Source organism: Pongo abelii, chromosome 7 (assembly GCF_028885655.2).
Source record: "Pongo abelii isolate AG06213 chromosome 7, NHGRI_mPonAbe1-v2.0_pri, whole genome shotgun sequence".
In the NCBI taxonomy this organism is placed as follows: domain Eukaryota; kingdom Metazoa; phylum Chordata; class Mammalia; order Primates; family Hominidae; genus Pongo; species Pongo abelii.
This window is the reverse complement of record NC_071992.2, coordinates 130985116-131011269: the sequence shown is the minus strand read 5'-3', so window position 1 is coordinate 131011269 and position 26154 is coordinate 130985116. Positions and strand designations below refer to the sequence as shown.

Sequence of the window (26154 nt, the reverse complement as noted above, 5' to 3'; positions counted from 1 at the left end):
ACTTCAAACTTTATTCTTTAACTATTCAAGCCAAAAAGGTTGCAAATTTTTGTTTAAATCCTAGCTATCTTATACTTACTGAACTGGAATTTGTGCTGATTGAAAATATAGATCTCTCTCCATTCTCTTCTTTCAAGGATCTAGTACTGTTTAGTTTCTGGTCTTTGTTTTCTTTCCATTGTCAATTTTTATTGTATATTAGGCTTATAGTTCATATTTTATCTATAAGAGAGTTTGTTTAATAAAATCTACTATGCTATTATTGGAAGCAAGACCTCCTTTGTTTTGTTATTTTTAAACATTAAATATGGGCTATATACATTTATTTGTATGTATGCTATATTTACCAAGAATAACATTAAAAATTTTAACAATGTGATTCATCATATTTACTAACAAAACAATTTTATTATACCTCAAAAAATCTACAAATATTCATTATCTACTTGTTTCTAGAAAATGAGAACTAGAAATCACAAGCAAACTTTTCTATGTAATGAACTAGCTATGAAAAATTTACAGTAAATATTATACTTAATGAAGGAAGTTCACATGTGTTTCCTTATTTGGGTGAAGGAAAAAAAAAATAAAATTCAATATTTTTACTTTTGGTATGTAACATTATTGTGGATATTATGGTCAAAATAACATACCAAAAAAGATGCCTAAGAATTAAAGAGGAAGAAATACAACTATTTAACTTAGATGATATAATTATTAATACAGAATACCAAAGAGAATGAAACATAATCTATTTACATTAATAGTAGATTTAGCCAATTTTGCTGGAGAGATCCACTTGCAAAATAGATAACAATTTTTTTTCTGTATCATAAATGCACAGCTAGAAAATAAAATATAAAATAAGGTACCATTTAAAAAGACAGCAAAATATCAATTCTGATCATCTATATAAAAACATTTAAAGAAGATATGACAAAATTGAGAGATAAATATTATGACAGATGAGGCAACAGTTTTTAATGTAATTTTAGTGCAATCCCAATCTGAATTACTGCAATTTATTTTGTAAAATGAAATAAATAGGTTCTAAAATTTTTGTGGAAATGGATTCCCACTGGTAACTAAGTTGAGGTCTAGGAATAAAGAAGTGAGGGGGAAAATTACCCAATCAAATTCTAATGTAGAGTAGTTTTAAAAACAGCATTAAGATAGATTTATAAGATTTGAAACACAGATCAATAAAATAGACTGTAGAGGTTAGCAACACATTTTATTATAAATGGTAAGTGTGGTATAATAATTCAATGGGAAGGACTGTTCATTATATGTTGCAGTTAATATTGGTTCATTGCCTATATCCCTGTACAAACAGCTCATTAAAATATATAAAGCTATATTTTTACTTTGCACCGTAAAATTGAATAGCATTTATTAGAGGAGATTGTCTAAATTAGATATTTGAAATTATAAGACTAACAGAAGAAAGTGTAGGAGGAGAAAATATCTATGATCTAGAATTTGCAACAGAATCCCAAAAGATTTCAAAAGCATATAAAAGAAAATGAAACCCCGATTTTATTACCTTGAAATTAAGTATTTTTTTGTTAACAAAGATACAAAATGTCAATTAAATGACAAATGATATACTTTAGAAAAAAAACTTTCAGTAACTAAAACCATTAAGTAAAACTACGTTTTATCAGCTTTAACATGAATTTGACTTTTTAGAAGTATCATTATTTTATGTAACATCAAAAAATTTTAAAATATATATTAAATGAATTATGGTACAAAATTTTTATTATCCTTTAGAATGTTTAATTTACAAATATTGGAAGCATCAATTTAATATTACTTAGATATAAAAGTGATATCTGTATGCACATCTGTGGCCAATTTTATGTACGTAAAATACATATGCATTTTAGAGATGTTTTCATATGTAAATAAAGTTTATTTTATATAGTACATAGGCTGATATTTAGAATTTATAAGAATTCCTGCAAATCAGCAAGAAATATATTGATATCTAATTGGGAAATACAAAAAGGACTTGGATATTCAATTCTCAGAAAGAAAAGCATAACTGAGATGGGTTTAATTGCCAGTACTAGATAATTGCAAATTTTAAAAATTTAGACCCTCTTTTTAGAACCATCAAATTGGGAACAATTAGAAAATTATATAATACAATAATATGCTAGTACATATATATACTCAATATTCATATATATAGTAATCTCTATATTCCATATATATATATATATATATATATATTCCAACTCACATTAGTCCAAAAGCTTGTATGGGAATATTCTTTCCAACATATGCTAATGAAGAGCTGAAAGCAACCTATGTGCTCATCATTAGGGAAATGAACAAATGAAATGTGATATATACACACTATTGAACACTCTTAACACAAATAACTAGTTTGTGTATAGCAACATAGACAGAATTTAATACAATGTTAGGTAAAATGGGAGTGAATGAGTTAATAGCAAATACACTTATATGAATCACACATGTGAAATAAAACCATGTCTTTTACAAAGATACATACATATCTGAGAACTTATAACAAATAAATTAGTGAAGCACAGGTAAAGTGGGAAATAAAAACAAAACCTAGTTAAGTGTTTTACGGACAAAAGTTGAAAGTATCACATGAAATGAGGAGCACAGCTATTCCAGGCTGTGCTTCAATTATTCCTACACAGAACTGTTTTTCTCCTAACATTTCCTCACTCTCTTATTACCGCTGTAAATATTTTTCTCCATTGGGGGTGCAAATAGTTGACAGGATAGGTTCCTTAATTTGGAAATGTTACTATTTGTTATACATGTGTCTTGAATAATCCAAACAACTGAGCTTTCTAACTTAAATTTTCACTAGCCTCATTTTGTATGGGTACCATTAGATTTTAAAAATGTGATTTGCTTTCTGTTGTCAATTACACAATTAAAACCTATTTTTTATTATCCTCAGATTTTTAAAGCATTTCAACGGCAATGATATGACTCATTCCCTAAAGGGGCTATCATAAGGAATATGAATATCATAAGGGCGTGAAAGAGTGTTAGATTTTAGCATGCATACCATGCCACAAGACTAAGGTATTATCTTTAGTATTAGGTAGTTGTATTTGACATAATTGAACTGTCAAGAGAATTAACACATAGAAGTAGAACAAATCTCGCTGAAGAAATTTAAATAGGAAAACTTGTTTCAAATTATTTTAGAGAAAGTGCATACTAGGTATGCCAATGGGAAAAGGTAGATAAAATATATAGTAAAGCTATAATTATTTGTTTTAAGAGTGCAGAGTGTACATAATTTGGAAGTTAAATGAGAATAGACAGTAACACATCATTTTGAAACATTTCTCCAGTTCCCACGTTCTGTTCCTCTAAGGGTTTTGTTTTCTTTTTGGAGATGTTTCATGCGCATACCCACATGTTTGAGAACATATGTATTTTAGTATATGACATGGTGTTTAAAATACATGACTGATTACTTGATATTTTATTTCATCAAAAGTAATTCTTTGTAAAATAAAACAAAATTAAAAAATTTGAATGGTCATTGAAATCCTTTACCTGTTACTGAAAACAGATATGATAAAACCATCAGGTATTGGTAAACTGGTTTAGTATCTAGTCGCAAAGACAATCATAAGCTACTGAATCTGCCAAACCATTTTCTATATTTGGGTCACTCATACAGGAGCTCATTAGGCACAGAGCTATTTAACTTTCAACTTTCACTCTAAGGGTTAAAATCCATATTATTTATTTGAAAAGCTAATGTCCTTGTTGGAACAAAAACCCTTAAAATTTAAACAATCCATTTAGGGACCAATTTCCTTTCACGCCTCGGGAAGTATAAATCTAGCGCCTGTGCAGTACTAAGAGGTTTTCATGCATACTAAAATTATTTGCTATTGACTTACTATAAAGGTGAAATTAAATATTTCTAATTTGTAACCAGAAATCTTGTTCGAAGTTCATTCCTATAATCTCCCTATATTGCAAAGTAGTGAAAAGTAGAAAGTTGTTCCCTATAATAAAATTTGATTATTAAATGTAGGTATCTGAAACTAATGTTATGTTCAATATATACATGTTTGTATATTACATATATATGATATATATTTGCATGCATGATAAAAACTGCCTTTGGCACGATGATTGTATTAGAGTTTATAGAAGATATGAAATACTATAGGAGAAAATAATAAATTGCTATTGTAGTGTTATACACAATAGTAAACACAATAGTTATACACAATAGTAAACAACTGTTTACTGAATGCACAATGTATTTTCAAAGGTATTTAAATATCTGCTTTATTTAATATTATTGACATACTACTTATCTTCCAAGATGGTCATTCTTTCTTAGTTGCTTTTAGTGGTACCATAATTTTGTAATTATCACCTATGTTCTCAGGAACTTTAAAATAAAATAAACAACAGAAATATGTCAAATTGGCCGTAAATGTATAACCCAAAATAACAATATACCTAAAAAGACATAAGCTATGAATCTTTTAAAATCTAAATAAATAACTGATGTAATTTTTTTCAAATAGTTTTAATAAGAAAGAATCCCTCTTGAATATACTTGAATATACTCATCATCAGAAAAGTGTTTCACCTTAATAAAATTTGATTATATGGTGGAAAACATTTCTTTTGACATTTACGCTTCTGGTAAAATGAAAAATGTGGAGCAATAAGTGATTCCAACCCAGCCCTTGAAAGCTCACTGCATCATTTGTTAAATGCATGCATCCAGAGAAGAGACACAAATGTGGAAGAGCTCACGAATTCTCAATCATAGGCAAACCTCTACAAAAGTCCTTGAAGCAGTCATATAGAATCTGCCATACGCTGATAACTGCATTCAGAAAGCTCACTCATAAGAAAGGATGATGAATAGTTATGCTGAGTCAGTGGTTACAAGTTGCCAATAAACTTGAAAATAGAGGTCATTTGTTAGACTGTATAGTACAAAGTTCTGCCTTGAAACTCAAAATATTTTGTTGATAAAGTAGAATTGAATTGAAAGTTGTTATAGAAAACTGCTCCTGGGGCTGCATTCTGCCAAGTGATATACAGAGAGCAAGGAGATGAAAAAAGGGTAAAAACAGTCCTTTATAGCTATGTAGTATATATCATGTCAACAATGTGATCTCAAATTTCAGAAATAAACCAGATACCCATAACACAAATTGTATCCTTTTTTCTAGAGTTTATTCAGAGATATGAATGCCACAATTTTGAATCTCGACATTAGTTTATTGATATTGCCATGCTCTAAATCACATTAGCCTGATTAAATTCAGCAAGTATATATTGAACAACCATATACAGAAGGTCTATGCTAGAGATTACAGAGTAAAGGATGTGATTTTTGCTCTTAAAGAAGAGGTTTACTTCCTCCCATAGCTCTCTCTAGGTACTGATTGAAAATACTACTGATATTTAATTCCCTACTCCTCCTCCCTCACTTGATTATAATACAATATAGTTCAGTAATCCATTGGTATTCACTTCTGTTTTCTCAACTTCTAAAAAAGGACCTGATTATAAAATAAGTATGCTTTACTCTTGAGATGATTGATCCAAAATAACGATTTCCTATTTTTTTTGGTGATTATATTTACTGGTGGGAACATGGAATGTTATGATTCCACATAATACAAGTTGATCACTAAGCTCCAACTATGTAGTTATGTTTTTGTTAAAGGAGTAATGACTCATTAATGGCTTCCTTCCTCTTCCTTCAGTCTCTCAAAAATTCTCTTCTTCCTTTATTTCCAGGCCTTTCTTTACTTCATATTTACTTCCCTTCCCTTTTTTTTAAAAAAATGTTCACACTGAAGTAATTTTCTCTGATAATCAAACTGGCTTCAAAAATTCAACAGCTACTTCTAGGTAAGTGAATTTCATAATACAAATTTTAAACTTTCAGTGTGTTCCTTAGTTTGGAAAATTTCTTGTTACTGATGGGCATCTTTGCTTGGATTTTAAAATTACATCAATTATTCTGTGTGTTCACCGAATTAGTAATTTCCTCTTTCTGGCTGTATTACCCAAATGAGCTTTACAAACTATTTTTAATTAGCATATTTATTTAACAAGTTTGAAAATAGAACAAGTTTTTGAACTATAAAGTATATTGCAAACACAATACTATTCAATATCGTATCTTACTGTCTCTCACAAATTCTGTCTTTCTACCATATCGTGTGTGGTAGTGATTGTATTTAAGGGTGCAGGTTTTGTGATGAGACGGACATGGATTCCTATACCAGGACTTTTTTTTTTGACACATTAAAGCCAAGCCTACTACATCTATATGCCTACCATATGCCTATTTCTATACCTTCTTGAGTGTTCTTCTGCATTTAAATTTTCAACATTTTACTACTCATCATTAGCATCAATCCAAAATGAACCATGCTAATATCCAAAGTCATACCACTGTTAAAAAGGTCTTTAATGCTTCTTTTGCTCATGGAGTAAATTAGTCCTAAATCTCACAGTCTTTGCATGGTGCTCAAGGTTCTCCATTATCCAATTTTGTATCAGTTTTTCAACTTAGTTTTTCACCATATAGATACTATGTTAAAGAAAAGGTCTGCAAAAAATTTGTCATTTTTTCAAAATATATAACATTCCTACTACTGGGATATCATCTATATATTTGACTCTTAAATTTAGTCTCCTAAATTGTTTGGGCTTGAATTGCAATTTCAACATTTATTAGTTATTTGATCTTCAGAATTAACTACTCTAAAAATTGTAAGAATGCTAATATTAATAACAATACCAGCTAAAACTTATTACATATTCACTACACACTAGAAAGTGTTCTAAGCACTTTGTGTATTATCATGTTTAATTATCATGACTGTATATGATTTACAGTATATTATTGTTATTCTCATATACAAATTTTAAAAACTGAGGTATTGAAATAAGTAACACATGTCCAATATTACTCGGCTATGAAATAGAAAAGCAATCAGAGTTACTTGAGTGGTTAACCACTAATATGTACTTCATCAGGAATGGATTAAATTGAACTAATAATGTAATTGATCTCACATCGTCGTTATAAGAACATAATCAGTAAAAAGCTGGGAGTATACTACATGCTCAATAAACATAGCTTTTATTGTTTTCTAGCTCTTCTACTTCTTGGGCAAATTATTTAACTTTTCTTGTCTCACTTTTTTCATCTATAAAGTAGGAAAAGTTATAGTACCTATATTTTAGGGTTGCTGTTAGAATTTAATTATTTAATACCTATAAAGACTGCCTAAAATGGATATATTGAGACAGATTTTCTAAAACCAGAGTAAGCAAGTAATTTATTTAAGAAATGCATGCAATAGAAACCTATAAGGAAGTGAGGGAAGCAAGGTAGGACAGGAAAAGAAGCTAACCAAATAAATCATCTCAGATGGAGTAAAGCTGCAGTCTGATTTCAAGAAAAACAGTGGAGCATGAATTGCAACATAGGATAAGTCTCACTTTGAGGCAATGGAGCCAGCCATTTCGCCCATGATCTACACATATTATCTGGTTTTATAGTTACTTTTAAACTGTTAACTCCTTAAAGGGCAGGATGCTGCATGATATATTCCTGTATTATACACAGTTTTTACAAAAATTATATTTTCATTACAAAGTTTTTAAAAGATTCAACAGTTCTCAGATATTGGAGTTATAAATGCCTTATGCTTAGTAGGTACTCAACTGGCAGAATTAATTAGATAAATGAATGTATCAATAAGAAACTAAAATAGATATCATTACATAAAGCTTCTAGAAGTACGAGATGTGACTTTGTAATATTCCCATAAATATGTTATCAGTTCTTTCCCCTTGTGTATATTCATTCATATGCAAAAATGTGTTGACAACACTTTGCTAAGAATCAAACACATGAGAAAAACTTCTTTCAATTACCTTGAAGTTAATGTATTTTAAATTAGTTAGAACACATCAGTTTATCTTCAATTCAGGGGACATATTATCAGTATTAATTGATTTTTTTTTAAATTACCAAAGAAATCAGTACTTCATAGGGTAAGCTAAGAACTAGATAAATTCCATTAATAAAAGTTGTATTATAAATCCACAATTACAGGTAAGACAGTGAATATAGTGCTTAATCTATTTACACTCTTAATCGGTAAGGGTGAAGCTTTCCAACTTAAAAGGGAGAAAAAAAGTACATGGGAGATAAGATCAAATGCCTTATAACATCCTCAAATAGATGTTTATCATTTTGCTTTAATACCATAATTAGCAAACTAATTTCTAACATGTAGAAGTGAAGCAAAGATGTGGATATAAGTTAAATGTTATAAGCAATTATATTTTTTCAAAATTTAAAAAGACTTAAATAGTCAATAATTTGTGCTTGACTTGACACTATTTAAATACAAATAAATAGCACAAAAATCATTATACAAAGAGAAAATATACCTTATGAAGGTAGAAATAAAACAATACTTGCCAAAGACAAATATATTAATTTCCATAGGCATGGCATCAGGATTTACAATATAATACATTTTTATTTAAATATGAGTTTCTAGGATGGATGCTGTGGCTTACAACTGTAATCAGAATCTCTGGAGGCCAGGAGTTCCAGACCAGCCTGGGCAACATAGCGAGTCCCCATCACTACAAAAAATTTTGTTTAACAATTAGCCAGATGTGGTGGGGGGGTGCCTGTATTCCTAGCTACTCAGGAGGCTGAGGCAGGGGCGTCTCTTGAGCCCAGGAGTTTGGTGCTGGCAGTGAGCAGTGATCACACTACTGCAGTCTAGCCTGAGGCCGAGTGAGATCCTGTCTGTATAGGAAATAAAAATAAGTAGAATAAAAAAAGCTTATATGACATGCCCCAGAGGAAATTATCTGTGGGTTTCAAAAACTTATGTGATTAATTTCTTTGAAAATGAATGTGGAGTATATATATGTATACATGTATATATGTGTACATATACATTAACTCATTAAACACATTTAAAAATTTTTAAACTATCATTGTAATGAAAGCGTTATTTACAAAAGAGAGGGTGGAGATATTAGTAATTGTCCCATTGTATCCAAATTTCAGATATCTGTGAAAAAGAAAGGTTATACCAGTATAAAGAAGATATTAATGAATGTGTCCAGTGTATACAGATTCATGCCACGAGAAATTTGGAAGGATTCTCTCTTAAGAAATATTTCTGAATTAAGGAAAAGATTTCGTAGCAATGCAACAGGGATGGCTTATATTACCCATTTCCTACTATTTGTTATGGAGCTCATTTGGAGATAATCATGAATTAGTTACTATATTGTTCAACAAAACATTGTTAGTATACATAAAATTGCCTGTAATTGTGAAAACAGGACAGGTCTAATTTCCTTTTAATTATCACAGTCCCCAAAACAGGCCATACTATTGTAAAGGGGTTTTGATATTGATAAAAACAATGCAGTACATTTATTTGTATTCTATGCATTAACAAGGCTTTTTCATATACATTTTAGATATGTTTTATTAATGTACTCTAACCAAGGAATAGTTTAAAACACATGATATCAATTGATCCTTTCTCGATGTACAAAAATGTGTCAAGTATTTTAAAGCATTTTGCTAATATGTTAAAAACAGATAAAAATAACTAAACGATTAAACATATTTATTATAAAGTCTTTTGAAATAAATTTCTCTACCCCCAAGTAATAATCATATTTTTAAAGTCTTTAATCTTTTTAAACGAATTAAAATAAAAATGGATTATTTTTGTTCCAGATATTAGTTTTTACAGGCAAGTTAAGAATATTCTGTTAACTTTGGCACTCCATTAATTTAATATTGCATGTTTGGTTTAATGATTCATAATATAATGTGATGAATTCTTAATGCATTGATGCAAATTTATGTTTTTGCATCCATTTTTAATTAACTGAGCATGCAATATGGTAGCATTTCCTTTGGGCTTTAAAAACAGAACTGAGAAAAATGTATTCAAAGATAGGCATTTCCCATGCAGTGTTGTGTGAGTGACTTACTGAATTACTGCCATTCATTTATTCTCATTTATTTTGCATTTATGCTTATCAGACTGTAATAGCTATTGAGCAAAAATGTAAGGAGAAAAGGATATGGCTAGTGATCTTTGTGAACTTATACCCTAGAGGTTTTCTGGTATTTTAACATGTTATTAAATAAACTATTGAAAGTTTGGGGAAAAAAGTATCTATTTCTCAATGTTTTAGCCTTATCTATTGCACGTTTAATGCTTTAAAATCCTATATTCCAGTATAACCAATTTTTATCTGTATATTTATTAATTTACTCAAATAACCATGTATTGTGCATCATCAATCATGCATTGAGTAAAATAATGTACAAAAGTTTTCCTAGTTTAAAGGAATTAAATAATAATAAAAGTATTCTTCAATTATAGGAGTTTATAGTCTAGCAAACCATACTATCATTCTATATATCTTGTATTAATTATTGGACACAGATTAAGGTAGATAAAATCATTTCTATAAGCAATATCAGATAAATAAAAAAATTATATATACTAGGCTATATACTGAAGGTTAGGGACACAAAGAGTCACAGCAACAACGAAATCAGTAGAAACATTTATGGCAATAATAATTGCTGACAATTATTAATTGCATATACTCTGCTAGTCAATAAGTTAAGCACTTTGTATGCATTATTTATTTTAAATATTTTTCCCTTTTAGTATGTACCTGTATTTGGTTTGATAATATATTGTTGAGAAAATTTGTATCCATATTCAAAAGGGATAAGGTCAGTAATTTTATTGTATTGTCTTTGGTTTTGGTATCAGGATAATACTGGACTCAGAAAATGAAGTAGGTTGTTCTCCAGTTTTTTGGGAAGAGTTTAAAAGGGACTACTGTTGATTCTTTAAATGTTTAGCAGAATTCATCAGTGAAGCCACTGATCCAGGACTTTTCTTTGTCAGGAGATTTTCTTATTATTGATGCAATCTCCAATTACAAAAGTTATATGGAGATTTCCTATTTCTTTTTTAGTCAGTTTTGGTAATTTGTGTGTTTTAGGAAATTTGTCAATCCAATCTATGTTATCTAATTTGGTGTATAATTGTTTATGGAATTCTCTTACAATTTTTATTTTTTTAGGTTGGCATTAATGTGGCCACTTCATTTCTGATTTTAGTTAATGCGTCTTTTCTCTGTTTTTTTTTTGTTCGTCTAGCTCATAGGTTCTCAGTTTTGCTGATCTTTTTAAGGAACCAAGTTTTCTTTTGGTAATACTCTCCATTAATTTTCTTTTCTATATTTCACTCATACTCACTCTAATCTTTATTGTTTCCTTCTTTCTTCTAGTCTTGGGTTTACCTTTATTTTATTTTTCTATTTCCTTAAGGCATATAGGTAGGTTTTTATTTTGAGGTGTTTCTTCTTTTTGATGTAGGCATTTTTAGCTATAAATTTCCCCAGAGATGTATGTTCACTATATCCCACAGGTTTTTGTATGTTGTGTTTTCCTTTTTATGTATTTCAATGTATTTCCAATTTCTCTTTTGATTTCTTCTTTGACCCATGTTTAAGAGAGTGTGTTTTAAATTATATGTAACTGATATAGTTTGGATATGTATTTGTATTCCTGCCCAAATCTCATGTTGAAATGCAATCCCTAGTGTTAGAAGTGGGGCATGGTGGGAGGTAACTGGATCATGGGGTTGGATATTTCTTGAATGGTTTAGCATGATACTCCTTGGTACTGTCCTCATGGAAATAAATGAGTTATTATGAAATCTGATTGTTTAACAGTGTGTAGCACTCCCCCCTTCACTCTCTTGCTATTGCTTTTGCCATGTGACATGCCTGCTGCCCCTTCACTGTCCACTATGATTGTGAGCTTCCTTTGGCCTCCGAGAAGCCAAGCAGATGTCAGCGCCATGCTGTAAAGCATGCAGGACTATGAGCTAATCAAACTCTTTTTTTGTAAATTACTCAGTCTCAAGTATTTATTTATAGTAATGCAAGAACAAACTAACAAAGAAAATTGATATTGGGAGTGGGGTATTGATATAAGGATAGCTAAAAATGTGAAAGCAGCTTTCGAATTAGGTAACGAGCAGAGGTTGGAAGAGTGTGGAGGGATCAAAGAATACTGGAAGGTGAGGAAATGTTTGAAACATTTTAGAGACTAGTTAAATGGTTGTGACCAAAATCCTGATAGTGACATGGACAATAATGTTCCGTTTGAGGAGGTCACAGATGGAAATGAGAAAATTATTTGGAACCAACGTATACGTCACTTTTGCTATGCCTTAGCAAAGAACTTGGCTGCATTGTGCCCCTGCCCTAGGGATCTGTGAAACTTTAATCTTGAGAGTGTTAATTTAGGATATCTGATGGAAAAAAATTTCTAAGTAGCAAAGTTTTCAAGATTTGATGGCTGCTTCTACAAGCCTTTCTCAGATGTGTGAATAAAGAAATGACTCAAAGCTGGAACTTATATTTAAAATTAAAGCAGAGCATGTAAGTTTGGAAAATTTGCAGCCTGGCCATGTGATAGAAAATAAAATCCCATTTTCAGGGGAGAAATTCAAACAGTATGCAGAAATTTGCATAACTAAAAAGAAGGCAAATGCTGATAGCCAAGCCAATGTGAAGAAGGCCTTGAAGGCATTTCAAGAGATCTAAGAGGCAGCCTCTTCCATCACAGGCCCAGAGGCCTAGGAGGACAGAATGGTTTTGTGGGCCAGGCCCAAGGACCCACTGCCCTGTAGAGCCCCAGGACACTGTGCCCTGCAACCTGGTGGCTGTAGCTGAAGCCATGGCTCAAGGGTGCCCAGATACAGCTTAAGCTGCAGCTCCAGAGGTTGCAAGCCATAAACCTTGACAGCTTCCATGTAGTGTTAAGCCTGCAGGTGCAGAGTGCAGGAATTGAGGCTTGAGAGCCTCCACCTAGGTTTCAGAGGATGTATGAAAAATCCTGGGTGTCCAGGGAGAAGCCTGCTTCAGGGGCAAAGCCCTCACAGAGAACCTCAACTAGAGCAGTGCAGAGGGGAAATATGCAATTTTGAAGCCCCCACACGGAGTACATACTGGGCACTGCCTACTAGCTGTGAGAAAAGGGCTGCCATCCTGCAGACACCAGAATAGTAGATTCATGAACAGCTTCCATCCTGTACCTGAAAAAGCTGCAGGCACTCAACAACCTGTGAGAGTGACCTCCAAAGCCAACAGTGCAAAGCCACAGGGATGGAGCTGCTCAAGGCCTTGGGAGTTTACCCCACACAGTATTGTGCCCTGGATGTAGAAAATGGAATTAAAAGAGATACTTTTGAGGCTTTAAGTTTTAATGGCTGCCCTCTTAGGTTTTGGACTTGCATGGGTCTGTGGCCCATTTCTTTTGGCCAATTTCTCCCTTTAGGAGTAGGAATGTTTACCCAATGCTTCTACCTCTATAGTATTCCTCTGTCCAAATTTCATATTAAAATGTAACCCCAATGTTGGAAGTGGGTCCTGGTGTGAGGTGATTCGATCATGGAAGTAGATATGTCATGAATGGTTTAGCACCATTCCACTTGGTACTGCCTTCATGGTAGTGAGAAAGTTATCACGAAATCTGATTGTTTAAAAGTGTGTAGCACGTCCTCTCTCACTCTTTTGCTCTTGCTTTCATCATTGAGGTACCCATTCCCCTTGACTTTCCACCATGATTGTAAGCTTCCTGAGGCCTCACAAGAAGCAGATGCTGCTATGCTTCCTATACAGCCCTCAGAATCATGAGCCAAATAAACTTGTTTTCTTTATAAATTACCCAGTTTCAGGCGTTACTTTATAGCAATGCAAGAATTGACTAATACAGTATTTGTGTTATTTTTAATTTTTGTTTTTCTGTTATCGATGTTCACATTCATTGTAGGATAGTTGGATGAGATGCTTTGAAGAGCTCAATATTTCTAAATTTATTAAAACTTGTTTTAGGTATTCACATATGCTCAATCCTGAAGAATGTTCTAAGGGCACTTGACAAAAATTTGTAATATGCTGTTATTAGGTGAATATTAGATGGAATGTTCTATCAATGTATGTTAGGTCTAGTAGGTTTATAACATTATAAATAATGTTATAAATTATATTATAAATAATGTTATAAATAATCCATTTACCTGTCTTCTGTCTGCATTTTTGGTCCATTATTGAAGGTACAGATTCTATTTTTTTTTAATTTTCTATTTTTTCTCTTCAATTCAGTCAGTGTTTGCTTTGTGTATTTTGGTGCTTTGTTAACTGATAACTATATATTCAAATTGTTATATATTCTTGATTAATTAATCTTTTATCAATATATAATTTACCATATTGTTTCTTGAAAAAGTTTTTATTTAAAGTATATTTTGTCTGGTATGAATACAGACTACAGTTTTTCTTTGGTTACTCTTTTTATCAGATATATATATATATTTTTTTCCTTTTCAACCTGTTTGTGTCTTTGAATCGCAAGTGAGTATATAGCATATAATTGAATCATTTAAAAAATATCCCTTTTGTCAACTTTCTTTATTGATCCTTTTACATTTGAAGGAATTGCTATTAAGGAAAGACATACTTCTGCCATTGTGCTATTATCTCCTGTATGTCCTATACATTGTTTTTCTCATTTCCTCCATCAGTAGCTTCTTTTCCGATTAACAGGTTTTTATGTGTTGTGTCATTTTAATTTCTCTTTCCATTTCCTTATAGGTATAGTTTTTATATTTTCTTTTTGGTTTCCATATTAATTACTATTAAAATTCTCAATTTATAATATTTTGAATTGGTAGCAACTTAATTTTTATAACATATAAATATCTGATTTTACATAGCTCCACCTTCTTATGTTGTTACTGTCACACATTACAACTTTATGTATTGTCTACCATTAACATGGATTCATGATTACAGTTTCATGAATTCATCTTCTAAATCTTTAGGAACCAAAAAAAGTTACAACTGAAAATTCAGTAATAGAGGCTTATATCTTTACCAACTGATATAGTTTGTATATTTGTTCCTGCCCAAATCTCATGTTGAATTGTAATCCCTAATGTTGGAGGTGGAGCCTGGTGGGAGGTGATTGCATCATGGAGTGGATTTCTCAAAGATGATTTACCCCACTACCCACTTGCTGCTGTTTGCGTGATAGTGAGTGAGTGAGTTCTCATGAGATCTGATCATTTAAAAGTGTGTGTTGCCTCTGACCCCACTCTCTATTGTTTGCTCTTGCTTTCACAATATGTCGTGCCTACTTCCCCTTCCACCATGATTGTAGACTTCCTGAGGCATCCCTAGAAGCTGAGCAGATGCCAGCACCATGCTTTCTGTAAAGCCAGCATAACTAAAAGGTAATATTAAACCTCTTGCCTTTATAAATGACTAAGTCTTGGGCATTTCTTTATAGCAATGCAAGAATAGTCTAATATACTAATGTAGTCACTTTTGCCAGCATTTTAAAATTCTTCCTATGACTTTGAGTTATTCTCAAGTGGCATTTCATTTCAGCCTGAGTGATAACCTATAGCATTTCTTGCAGGTAAGGTCTCCTAGCAGCAGCTCAGGTTTTATTTACCTGGGAATATCTTAATTTATTTTTCATTTTAAAGGATAGTTCTGCCTGAAGTATAATTATTGGTGGGTCTTTAAAAAATCTTATTGAAGAGCTCGTGTAGGTGATGAGTCACTTCTATCTTGCTACTTTCAAGATTATTTATTTGCCCTTAGTTTTTGACAATTTGATTATAATGCGTCTCAGCGTGGATCTCTTTATGATTATACTTCTTGGAGTTTATTGTAATTCTTGAATGTGTAGATTCATGTCTTTTATTAAATTTGAGAAGAATTCAGACACTATTTATGTGAAAATTGTTCCTGATCCTTTTTCTATAAATTCCGTTTTTGATATTACCATTCTTTATATATTAGTATGATTGATGGTGTACCACAGTTTTCTCAAATTCTTCTTCTTCTTTTTTTTTTTTTGAGACGGAGTCTTGCTCTATCACCCTTGCCCAGGCTAGAGTACAGTGGCAGGATCTCGGCTCACTGCGAGCTCCGCCTCCCAGGTTCACGCCATTCTCCTTCCTCAGCCTTCTGAGTAGCTGGGACTATAGGTGCCTGCCACCGCGCCCAGCAATTTATTTTTATTTTTATTTTTAGTAGAGACCGGGTTTCACTGTGTTAGCCAGGATGGTCTCGATCTCCTGACCTCGTGATCCGCCCCTCTCAGCCTCCCAAAGTGCTGGGATTACAGGCGTGAGCCACCGCACCTGGCCTCTTCATTTTTATTCATGGTTTTTCCTTTCTGCCTATCGGACTGGGTAATTTTAATTGACTTATTTTTAAGTTTGTCGATTCATTTTTCTGGATGCTTAAATCTATTATTAAAACCCTATAGTAGGTTATCTTTTATTTTAATTTCAGTAATGATATTTTTCAGCTCCAGAATTTCTGTTTGGTTAATTTTTTTTTTTTTTTTTGAGACGGAGTCTCGCTCTGTCACCCAGGCTGGAGTACAGCGGCGCTAACTCGGCTCACTACAAGCTCCGCCTCCCGGGTTCACACCATTCTCCTGCCTCAGTCTCCCAAGTAGCTGGGACTACAGGCACCCGCTACCATGCCCGGCTAATTTTTTTCTATTTTTAGTAGAGACGGGGTTCACCATGTTAGCCAGGATGGCCTCGATCTCCTGACTTCGTGATCTGCCCGCCTCAGCCTCCCAAAGTGCTGGGATTACAGGCCCGGCCCATTTAAAGTCTTTCTCTAGAAAATCTAATGCTTTCCTTAAAGAAAGTTTTTATTTATTTCTACTTAATAGGCCAATTTCTATTTTCTTTCCATGCTCCATTTTTTTTGTTAAAAAACTAGATGTTTTGAATATTATAAGATAACTCTGAACATCAGACTCCTCTTTTCTTGTATTTTTCCCTTTGTTGTAGGCTACTGCCTTCATTTGTTAATGACTTTACTAAAGTTTTTGTGAAGTTTATGTTTTTTTTTATGTTTGGTCTCTGAACAGTCTCTATTCTTCTTAGCTTGCATTCAGCTAATACTTTGAGAGAATTCTTTAACTATAAGGAAAATGGATCTATCTTCCTATCTATCTCTCTCTCTCTCTATCTGTCTATCTATCTATCATCTATCATCTCTCTCTATATATAGAGAGAAATAGAGTTTGTGAGAGAGAGAGGTGAAAAATCCTCTGCAAGGCTGCAGAAAAATTTTTGCTGGGATGCTCCTTCAATCTGTATTTAGGACATTTACAACACAATCTTACTCATTATTACCTGCTCATATTTTATTTCAGTATTTTTCTATCTAGAATAATGAATTACTGTATTTACTACACATGAGAATTGTCAAGTAAAATTGCAAATATATGTTCTTATAAGCACTTAGAATAAATATGTTGTTAATATAAAAGTTACATAATTTTAATCTTATTTTTCACTTTTATAAAAAATGTGTACAAGTCATACAAGTAACATTAATCAGTATTTTTGAAATGAAACTTTCTATATTTTCCAGCTCCTGGTTTTAATATCAGTATTTGAAATAAGTCTAATAGATATAGCAATAAATGTGAATTGGTACTCAGTTTTTTATCTATAGCTCTGCTTATTTTTCCCTTCAGAGAAAGAGGAAAGAGGGAACTACTAGTGGGCAAATGACTTAATAAAAATATTGTTTTGAAGTAGCCTAAGTACCAGACAACAGTAATTTCTGCTCATAACCAAGTGAAAGAAAAACTACTGTGTACTCTGTCATCTTTTATAATGATAGAAATTATATCATTGTCACATTAATATTTGTGATACTTTATTGTCAAAAAGTTCTGCATTGTGAGCATCATTACTGCGATTTTTTTGAAATATAATCAGTTTTTATTCCCGTAAAATTATAACTGAGAAGTAAAAAAATTAAGTCTGGGTCTTATTGAAATGATCTCAGCAGATCATGCTAAGATTACAGCAGTGAGTGTATAATGGCACCCTTCTCAGAATACCATCATACTCCAAAGAGAGACTTTGTTAGCCAGAGTAGCAGAGTCAATGATAAGTTTCATAAATAAAAATAATGTATACACCCACACAGTTCTCATTTTTATGGTAAAGATAATACTTCACATAATTTTCCTCAACTTATAATATAGTAAGCTTATTTTATTAACAAAATACACACAAAGTTTTGCTTAATCTTTTTAAATATAGAGAAATGCTAAGCAGACACATTTCTGGTGCAGACTTGCATTTTTTAGATTAAAGGGGTACATGTGCTTATTTATTACACGGATATTACATGTTCAATGGTGGAGGTTGGGCTTCTAGTGTACCTATCACCCAACATTGTGACTAATAAGTAATTTTTCAATCCTCACTCTCATCCAAATCAATCCCTTTTTGGAATCCCCGTAGTCTATTCTCTCTGTCTTTATACCCTGTGTATCAGTTATTTAGCACCCACATGTTAGTGAGAACATGCAATATTTGATTTTGTGCTTCAGAGTTTACTCAGGATAATGACCTACAGCTTCATCCATGCTTCTGCAAAGGACATGATTTCCTTCTTTTTATGGCTAGGTAGTTATTTCATGGTGTTTATATACCACATTTTCTTCATCCAATCAACTACTGGTAGACACTTAAGTTGGTTCCGTGACTTTGCTGTTAAAAGTAGTGCTGTGATAAATGTACAAGTGCAGATATCTTTTTTATATAATTATTCCTTTTCCTTTGGATATATAGTCTGTAATGAGATTACTGGTTCTAATGGCTGTTCTATTTTTAGTTTTTTGAGATTATACTGTCTTATTATACTGTTTTTCCTAGAGGATGAACTTATTTCCACTCCCACCAACAGCATATGAGTTTATCTTTTTCTCCGTATCCACACCAACATCTGTTACTTTTTGACATTTTAATAAAAGCTACTCTGACTAGTATAATGTAGTATCTTAGTGTGGTTTTAATTTGCCTTTCTGTGGTGATTAGTGATGCTGAGAGTTTTTTCATGTTTTTTGGCCTTTTGTATTTTTATTCTTTTGACAAACATCTGTGCATGTTCTTAGCCTAGTTTTTAATTGGGTTGTTTTTTTTCTTGTTGAGTTCCTTGTAGATTCCAGATATTAGTTGTTTGTCTTAGGCATAATTTGTGACTCTATTGTCCCCTTCTGTAGGTTGCCTGTTTATTATGTTGACTATTTCTTTTGCTAGTCACAAACTTTTTAGTTTAATTAAGTCCCATTTATTTATTTTTATTTTTGTTGCATTTGATTTGTGGTTTTTGTCAGAAATTTTTGCTTAGGCTGATGTCTTGAAGAGTTTTTCCTAGGTTTTCTTCCAGAATTTTTATAATTTCTGATCTTATGTTTAAATATTTAATCCATGTTGAGTTAATTTTTGTATGAAATGAGAAATAAGATTCCACTTTAATTATTCTGCATATGGCTAGCCAGTTTTCCCAGCACTATTTATTGAAAAGGGTGTCTCCTTTCTTCCTTGTTTATTTTTGTCAACCTCATCAAAGATCAGTTGGGTGCAGGCATGTGGCTTTGTTTCTGGGTTATCTGTTCTATTTTATTTATCTATGTGTCTATTTTTCTACCAGTAACAAGCTGTTTTAGCTGTTATAGATACGTAGTATAACTTGAAGTCATGTAAGATGATGCCTCTGAATTTGCTCTTTTTACTTAGAAGTGGTTTGACTATTCATGCTATTTTTGGTTCCATAAGAACTTTAGAATTGCTTTTTCTAATTCTATGGAAAATGACATTGGTAATTTGGTAAGAGTTACATTCAATCTGTAGATGGCTTTGGGCAGTGTAGATATTTTAATAATGTTGATTCTTCCAATCCATGATCATGTGATTTTTTTTCATTTGTTTGTGTCATCTACAATATCACCCATAATTTTTTACGGTTCTTTTTATAGAGATGTTTTGCCTTCTTTGTTACATATATTCCTAGATATGTATTCTTTCATAGCCATTATAAATCAAATTGAACTCTCAGTTTGGTTCTCAGCTTGAACGTTATTGATGTATAGAAATGATACTGATTTTTGTACATTGATTTAGTATCCTGAGACTGTACTAAAATTGCTTATCAAGTCTAGGAGTCTTTCGGGTTTCTAGGTATACAATAATGTCACCTGCAAAGGAATATAATTTGACTTTTTCTTTTCCAACTTGGATGCATTTTATTTCTTTCTCTTGGCAGATTTCTCTGGCTAGGACCTCCAATACCTTGTTGAATAAGAGTGGTGACAGTGGGCATCCTTATCTTCTTCCAGTTTTTAGAGAAAATGCTTTCTACTTTTCTGCATTCAGTATGAAGTTGACTGTGGGTTTGTCATACATGGCTCTTATTATTTTAAGGTATGTTCCATCTGTGCCTAGTGTGATGAGGGTTTCTATAATGAAGGAATGTTGGATCTTTTTAAAATCCAAAATGTTACTGCATCTATTGATATGATTATATGGTTTGTGCTCTTAGTTCTGTTTTTGTGGTGGACCAGGTTATTAAATTTCATATGTTTAACAATCCTTAAATCCCTGGAATGAAGCCCACTGAATCGTGGTAAATTATCCTTTTGATGTGCTGTAGATTAGATTTTCTAGTATTTTGTTGAAGATTTTTGCATCTGTGTTCTTCAGGAATATTGGCCTGCAGTTTTTTGTTATGTTCTCCACTGATTTTGGTATCTGGGTGATACTGGACTTGTAGAATGAGTTAGGGAAGAATCTTTCCTCCTCAACTTTTTGGAGTAGTTTTAAGAAGATTGGTACCAGCTACTTTTTGTATATCTGCTAAATTTCAGCTGTGAATCCATCCAGTTATGGACCTTTCTTTCCTTGGGATATTTTTTATTACTGATTAGATTTTATTACTCATTATTAGTCTGCTTAGGGTTCTATTTCTTTTCTTTTCTTTTTTTTTTTTTTTTGACACAGTCTTGCTCGGTCACCCAGGCTGGTATGCAGTGGCGTGATCTCGGCTCACTGCAAGCTTTGCTTCCTGGGTTCACACCATTCTCCTGCTCAGCCTCCAGAGTAGCTGGGACTACAGGCACCTGCCAGAGCACCTGGCTAATTTTTTGTGTTTTTAGTAGAGACAGGGTTTCACCATGTTGGCCAGGATGGTCTCGATCTCCTGACCTCATGATCCACCCTCCTCGGCCTCCCAAAGTGCTGGGATTACAGGCGTGAGCCACCGTGCCTGGCCCGGTTCTATTTCTTACTAGTTCAATCTTGGGAGGTTTCGTAAACTACAATTGTTTCATAAATGCAGTATGAGTTTTGTTTCACTATTTTCATAGGAAGAGTCAGTTCTAGTAATTTGTCTATTTTTCCTCTTTCTTTGCCTATGCTTTTGAGGTCATGTCCCAAAAATTGTGGCCCAGGCCAATGTTGAGGTGCTTTTCCATTATTTTTTCTTCTAGTAGTTTTACAGTTTTTAAGTCTTATGTTGAATTCTTTAATTCAGTTTGATTTGACTTTAGTATCTGATGTCAGATAAGAAGGCAATTTCATTCCTCTGCAGGTAAATATCCAGTTTTCCCAAGACCATTTATTGAAGAGATTGTTCTTTCCCTATTGTGTGTTTCAGGCAATTTATTTGAAAATTAACTGACCCATAAATGCTTGGATTTATTCTGGGCTTTCTATCTTGTTCCATTGTTTGATGTGTACAGTTTCATGGCAGTACCATGATATTTTGATTGAAATTGCTTTGTAACATATTTTGAAATCAAGTAGTGTGATGACTCCAGCTTTGTTCTTTTTGCTCAAGATCGTTTTGGCTATTAGGGGTCTTTCGTGGTTCCATATGAATTTAAACTTCTATTTCCATTTCTGTGAAAAATTACATGAGAATTTTCATAAAGATTGCAATGAAGCTGTGGATCATTTAGGGTATTATGGACATTTTAACAATATTAACTCTTCTAATCCATGAACATAAGATATCTTTCCATTATTTGTGTTTTCTTCCATTTCTTTTATCAGTGTTTTATAGCTTTCAGTATAAAGGTCTTTCACCTCTTTGGTTAAAATTATACATAAGTATTTTATTTGTTGCCGTTGTAAATGGGATTGTTTTCTTAATTTTTTGTGAATAGTATGTCATTCGTGTATAGAAATGTTATTGATTCTTGTATATGTCAATTTTGTGTCATGCAACTTTACTGAATTTAGTGTCGGTTCTAACACTTTCTCTGGGCTTTTAATATATAAGATCATCTTGTCAGCGAATAGAGACAATTTCATTTTTCCCTTCAAATTTAGATGGCTTTTATTTCTTTCTCTTGCCTGATTGCTCTGGTTAGGAGTTCCAGTACTATGTTGAAAAGAGATGGGCCTTGTCTTGTCTTTAATCTTAAAGAAAAACTTTTACATTTCTACTGTTGAGTATAATATTACCTATGGATTTGTCATATTTAGCCTTTGTTGTTTTGAGGTACACTCCCTCTCTACCTGATCCATTGAGAATTTTATCATGAAAAGGTATTAAATTTTGTCAAATGCTTTTTCCGCATCTATTGAGATTACCATATAATTTTATCCTTAATTTAGATAATGTGGTGTATCACATATAATGATTTGCATATGTTCCAGTATCCTTGTATTCTAGGGATAAATCCCACTTGATTGAGGTGAATTATTCTTTTATTGCTTTGCTAAATTTAGTTTCCTAGTATTTTCTTGAGGATGTTGTGTATATGTCCACGTGGAATATTGGCTAGTAATTTTCTTGTAGTGTCCTTGTGTGGCTTTGGTATCAAGGTACTACTGTAAACATTAACTGAGTTTGGAAAGAAATCATTCTGTCTACTTTGATTTTTTGCAAAAGTTTGAGAAACATTAGTAATAGTTTTTAAATGTTTGGTAGAAATCAGCAGTGAAGCCGTCAGGTCCTGGGCTTTTCTTTGATGGGAGATTTTGTATAACTAATTCAATTTCCGTGCTCATGTTTCTGTTCAGAATTTATATTTTTTTATGATTCACTCTTGGTAAGTTATATGTGTCTAGGAATTTATCAATTTCTTCTAGATTGCTTTTGTTGTCATATAATTATTTACAGTAGTTCCTTATAAGCCTTTGTATTTCTGTGGTATCAGTTGTAATGTCTCTCCTTTAATTTCTAATTTTATTTATTTGAATTTTCTGTACTTTTTTTCTAGTTTGTCTAGATAAAGATTTGTTGGTATTGTTTATCTTTTTAAAAAACCCAGATCTTAGTTTCATTGTTTTTTTCTATTGTTTTTTATAGTCTCCTATTTATTTATTCTCTGATCTTTGTCATTTCCTAAGTTCTGCTAACTTTGGGCTTAGTGTATTTCTTTCTTTCTAGTTTCTGAGGTGTAACTTTGGGTTATTTATGTGAGATCTTTCTTGTTTTTGATATAAGTATTTATTGCTATAACTTTTCCTCATAGCACTGCTTTTGCTGCATCCCATAAATTTTGGTATGTTGTACTTTCATTTTCAATTGCCTTAGATATTTTCTGATTTTTATAAATGTATTTTGTTACCCATTGGTTGTTTAGGAGCATGTTGTTGAACTTCCAATATTTGTGTATTTTCCAAGATGCCTTCTGTTGTTGATTTCTATTTCATACTGTCTTAAAAGATACTTGATATAATTTTAATTCTTTTAACTTTGGGCCAAGTGTTGTGGCTCATGCCTGTAATCCTAGCATTTTGTGTGGCCGAGGCAGGAGGATCACTTGAGCTCAGGAGTTTGAGACAAGCCTGGGCAACATAGGCAGAACTTGTTTCTACAAAAAGTTTGAAAAAATAGCCAAGTGTGGTGGCACACACCTGCAGTCCCAGCTTCTTGGGTGGCTGAAGTGGGAGGATCACTTGAACCCAGGAGTTTGAGGTTTCAATGACCTGTGATCATGCCACTACACTCCAGCCTGGGCAACAGAGTGAGAGCTGGTGTTGAAAAATAAAATCTTAACTTTGTTAAATTTCTGCACAACAAAGGAAATGACTAGCAAAGTAAAGAAAAACCCACAGAACAGGAAAAAATACTTGCAAACCATGTATCTGATAAGAGTATAATACCAAAGATATATAAGAGCAAAAAACTCAATAGCAAGGAAACAAGTACATCAATTAAAAATGGGCCAATAACTTAAATAGACATTTCTCAAAAGATAATATAAAGAATGCTAATAAGTACTAGAAAAAATGCTCAGCAACACTCATTACTAAGGAAATGCAAATTAAGATTACAATGAGATATCACCTCCACCTATTTGAATGACTTATATCAAAAACATGAAAAATAATAAGCACTGTTGGAGATATGGAGAAAAAAGAAACTATTATACATTGTTGGTATGTGAATTAGTATAGCCATCATGGAAAATAGTTTGGAAAGCCCATAAAAAAATAAAAACTTAACTATCATTTGATCCACAAATCCCTCCTCTTGGTATATGTATCTAAAAGATTTAAAACCAATATGCTGAAGAGGTATCTGCACTTCCATGTTCACCACAACATTATTCACAATAGTCAGGATGTGGAATCAATCTAAGCATCCATCAGTGAATGAATGAATAAAGACATTACCATATACATACACAATGGAAAATATTCAGCATTTTACAAGAAGAAAACTGTCATTTGTGATAATGTAGATGAACCTGGAAGACATTATGCTAAGTGAAATAAGCCAAGGTACAAAAAGATAAATACTACATAATCTCACTTCTATACGGCAGCTAAAAATAGTTGAACTCATAGAAGTGGAGAGCAGAATGATGGTTACCAGAGGCTGTCCTGAGTTAAGGGCTGAGGAGGGAGGAAATGGGGAGTTATCGATCAATGGAAACAATGTTTTGATAGAAAGGAGCAATAAGTTTTGAGATCTATTTCAAAGTAAGACAGTACATTTCAAATGCCTCGTTATATAAATAACAGGTGTATGAGATGATGGGCATGTTAATTAGCTTTATTTATTCCTCAATCGTATCTATGTCAAAATATCACATTGTACCTCATAAGTGTATACAATTATGATTTGTCAATTAAAACAATTGTAATTTTTAAGAAGAAAAAATGTTCTAACATAATATTTCTCACTCATAGGCTAGTGAACCAATGTGAGGATTTTGTCATTTGCTGAGTATGTTTATTTCAATGACAAATCCTAGAATTCAGAAAAAAACTGTGTAATATTTTCATAGATGCACTGGGTTCTCCATGGTCCTACTCAAATTTCAGTTTGGCAGGTATTCAGTTACACCTTAAAAGTTTGATAATTTCTCTTCCTGAGTGACAGACTTGGTAAATGTCCAGCTAAATTACATTGCCTTAACCATATGCAGCTTTACTTTTCTCACATAAACAAAGTCCAGGATGGTGTATCTACTAAAAGATATGATCAAGGAATCCCTCCATCTTTCAGTTTTATTTTCATTAATGTATGTTTTTGGTTCAGCCTATGATGGGAAGGCTTTTCTTTTGGTCTGGTTATCCTCACAGAGATAATTTGGTCAACAATCTTATTTCCTGTTGAAATTTTTGTTTGGTATGCATATATTATGCTTAAATCTATTTGGGGACTATTAAGAAAGTGAATTAGGGTATAATATATAGTAGTGAAGCAGATTCTTTTTCAGGGGTACTTGGCCTTCTCTTTAATCAAGAAAATCTAGATGTTTGAACTGGGTCAAGTCAAACTTGGTTAAGGGACTAGGGATCTCCAGTGTAATTGTTTAATTTTGACTTTATTTATTTTTACAAAACTCAGAATTTTATCTTTTTTACAAGTTAAGTCTTCACTAGGCTGCCCATCTATTTCAGTGCAAGGTACAATATAATCAATTAGCCAACATCAAAGATCTCTGATTAAAACATTTAAATTTAAAAGATTAAAAATGTTGATGACTAGTTTATTTTATTTTATTTTGCCCAGCAGAGTAACAATGTCCATTACATCTCTAGTGATTAAGTGCTACCTTTGGTCACCCCAGGATCCAATCAGACTAATTGAATCCAGGGAACCCGGCATTATGGCAGCCATTCTTATGGTCATCCCTGGCCTACAGAAGATATTTAACACAAAGCTCTTCAAGGGTGTTGAAACTCTCCT

At 32.5% G+C, this 26154-nt stretch overlaps 1 long non-coding RNA gene across 1 annotated transcript in view; it reads right to left on the bottom strand.

Annotated features, from left to right (window-relative positions):
* The window catches only part of LOC129060808 (uncharacterized), an 89023-nt gene that overhangs the window by 12078 nt on the left and 50791 nt on the right, over nt 1-26154 (bottom strand). The window lies entirely within an intron of this gene.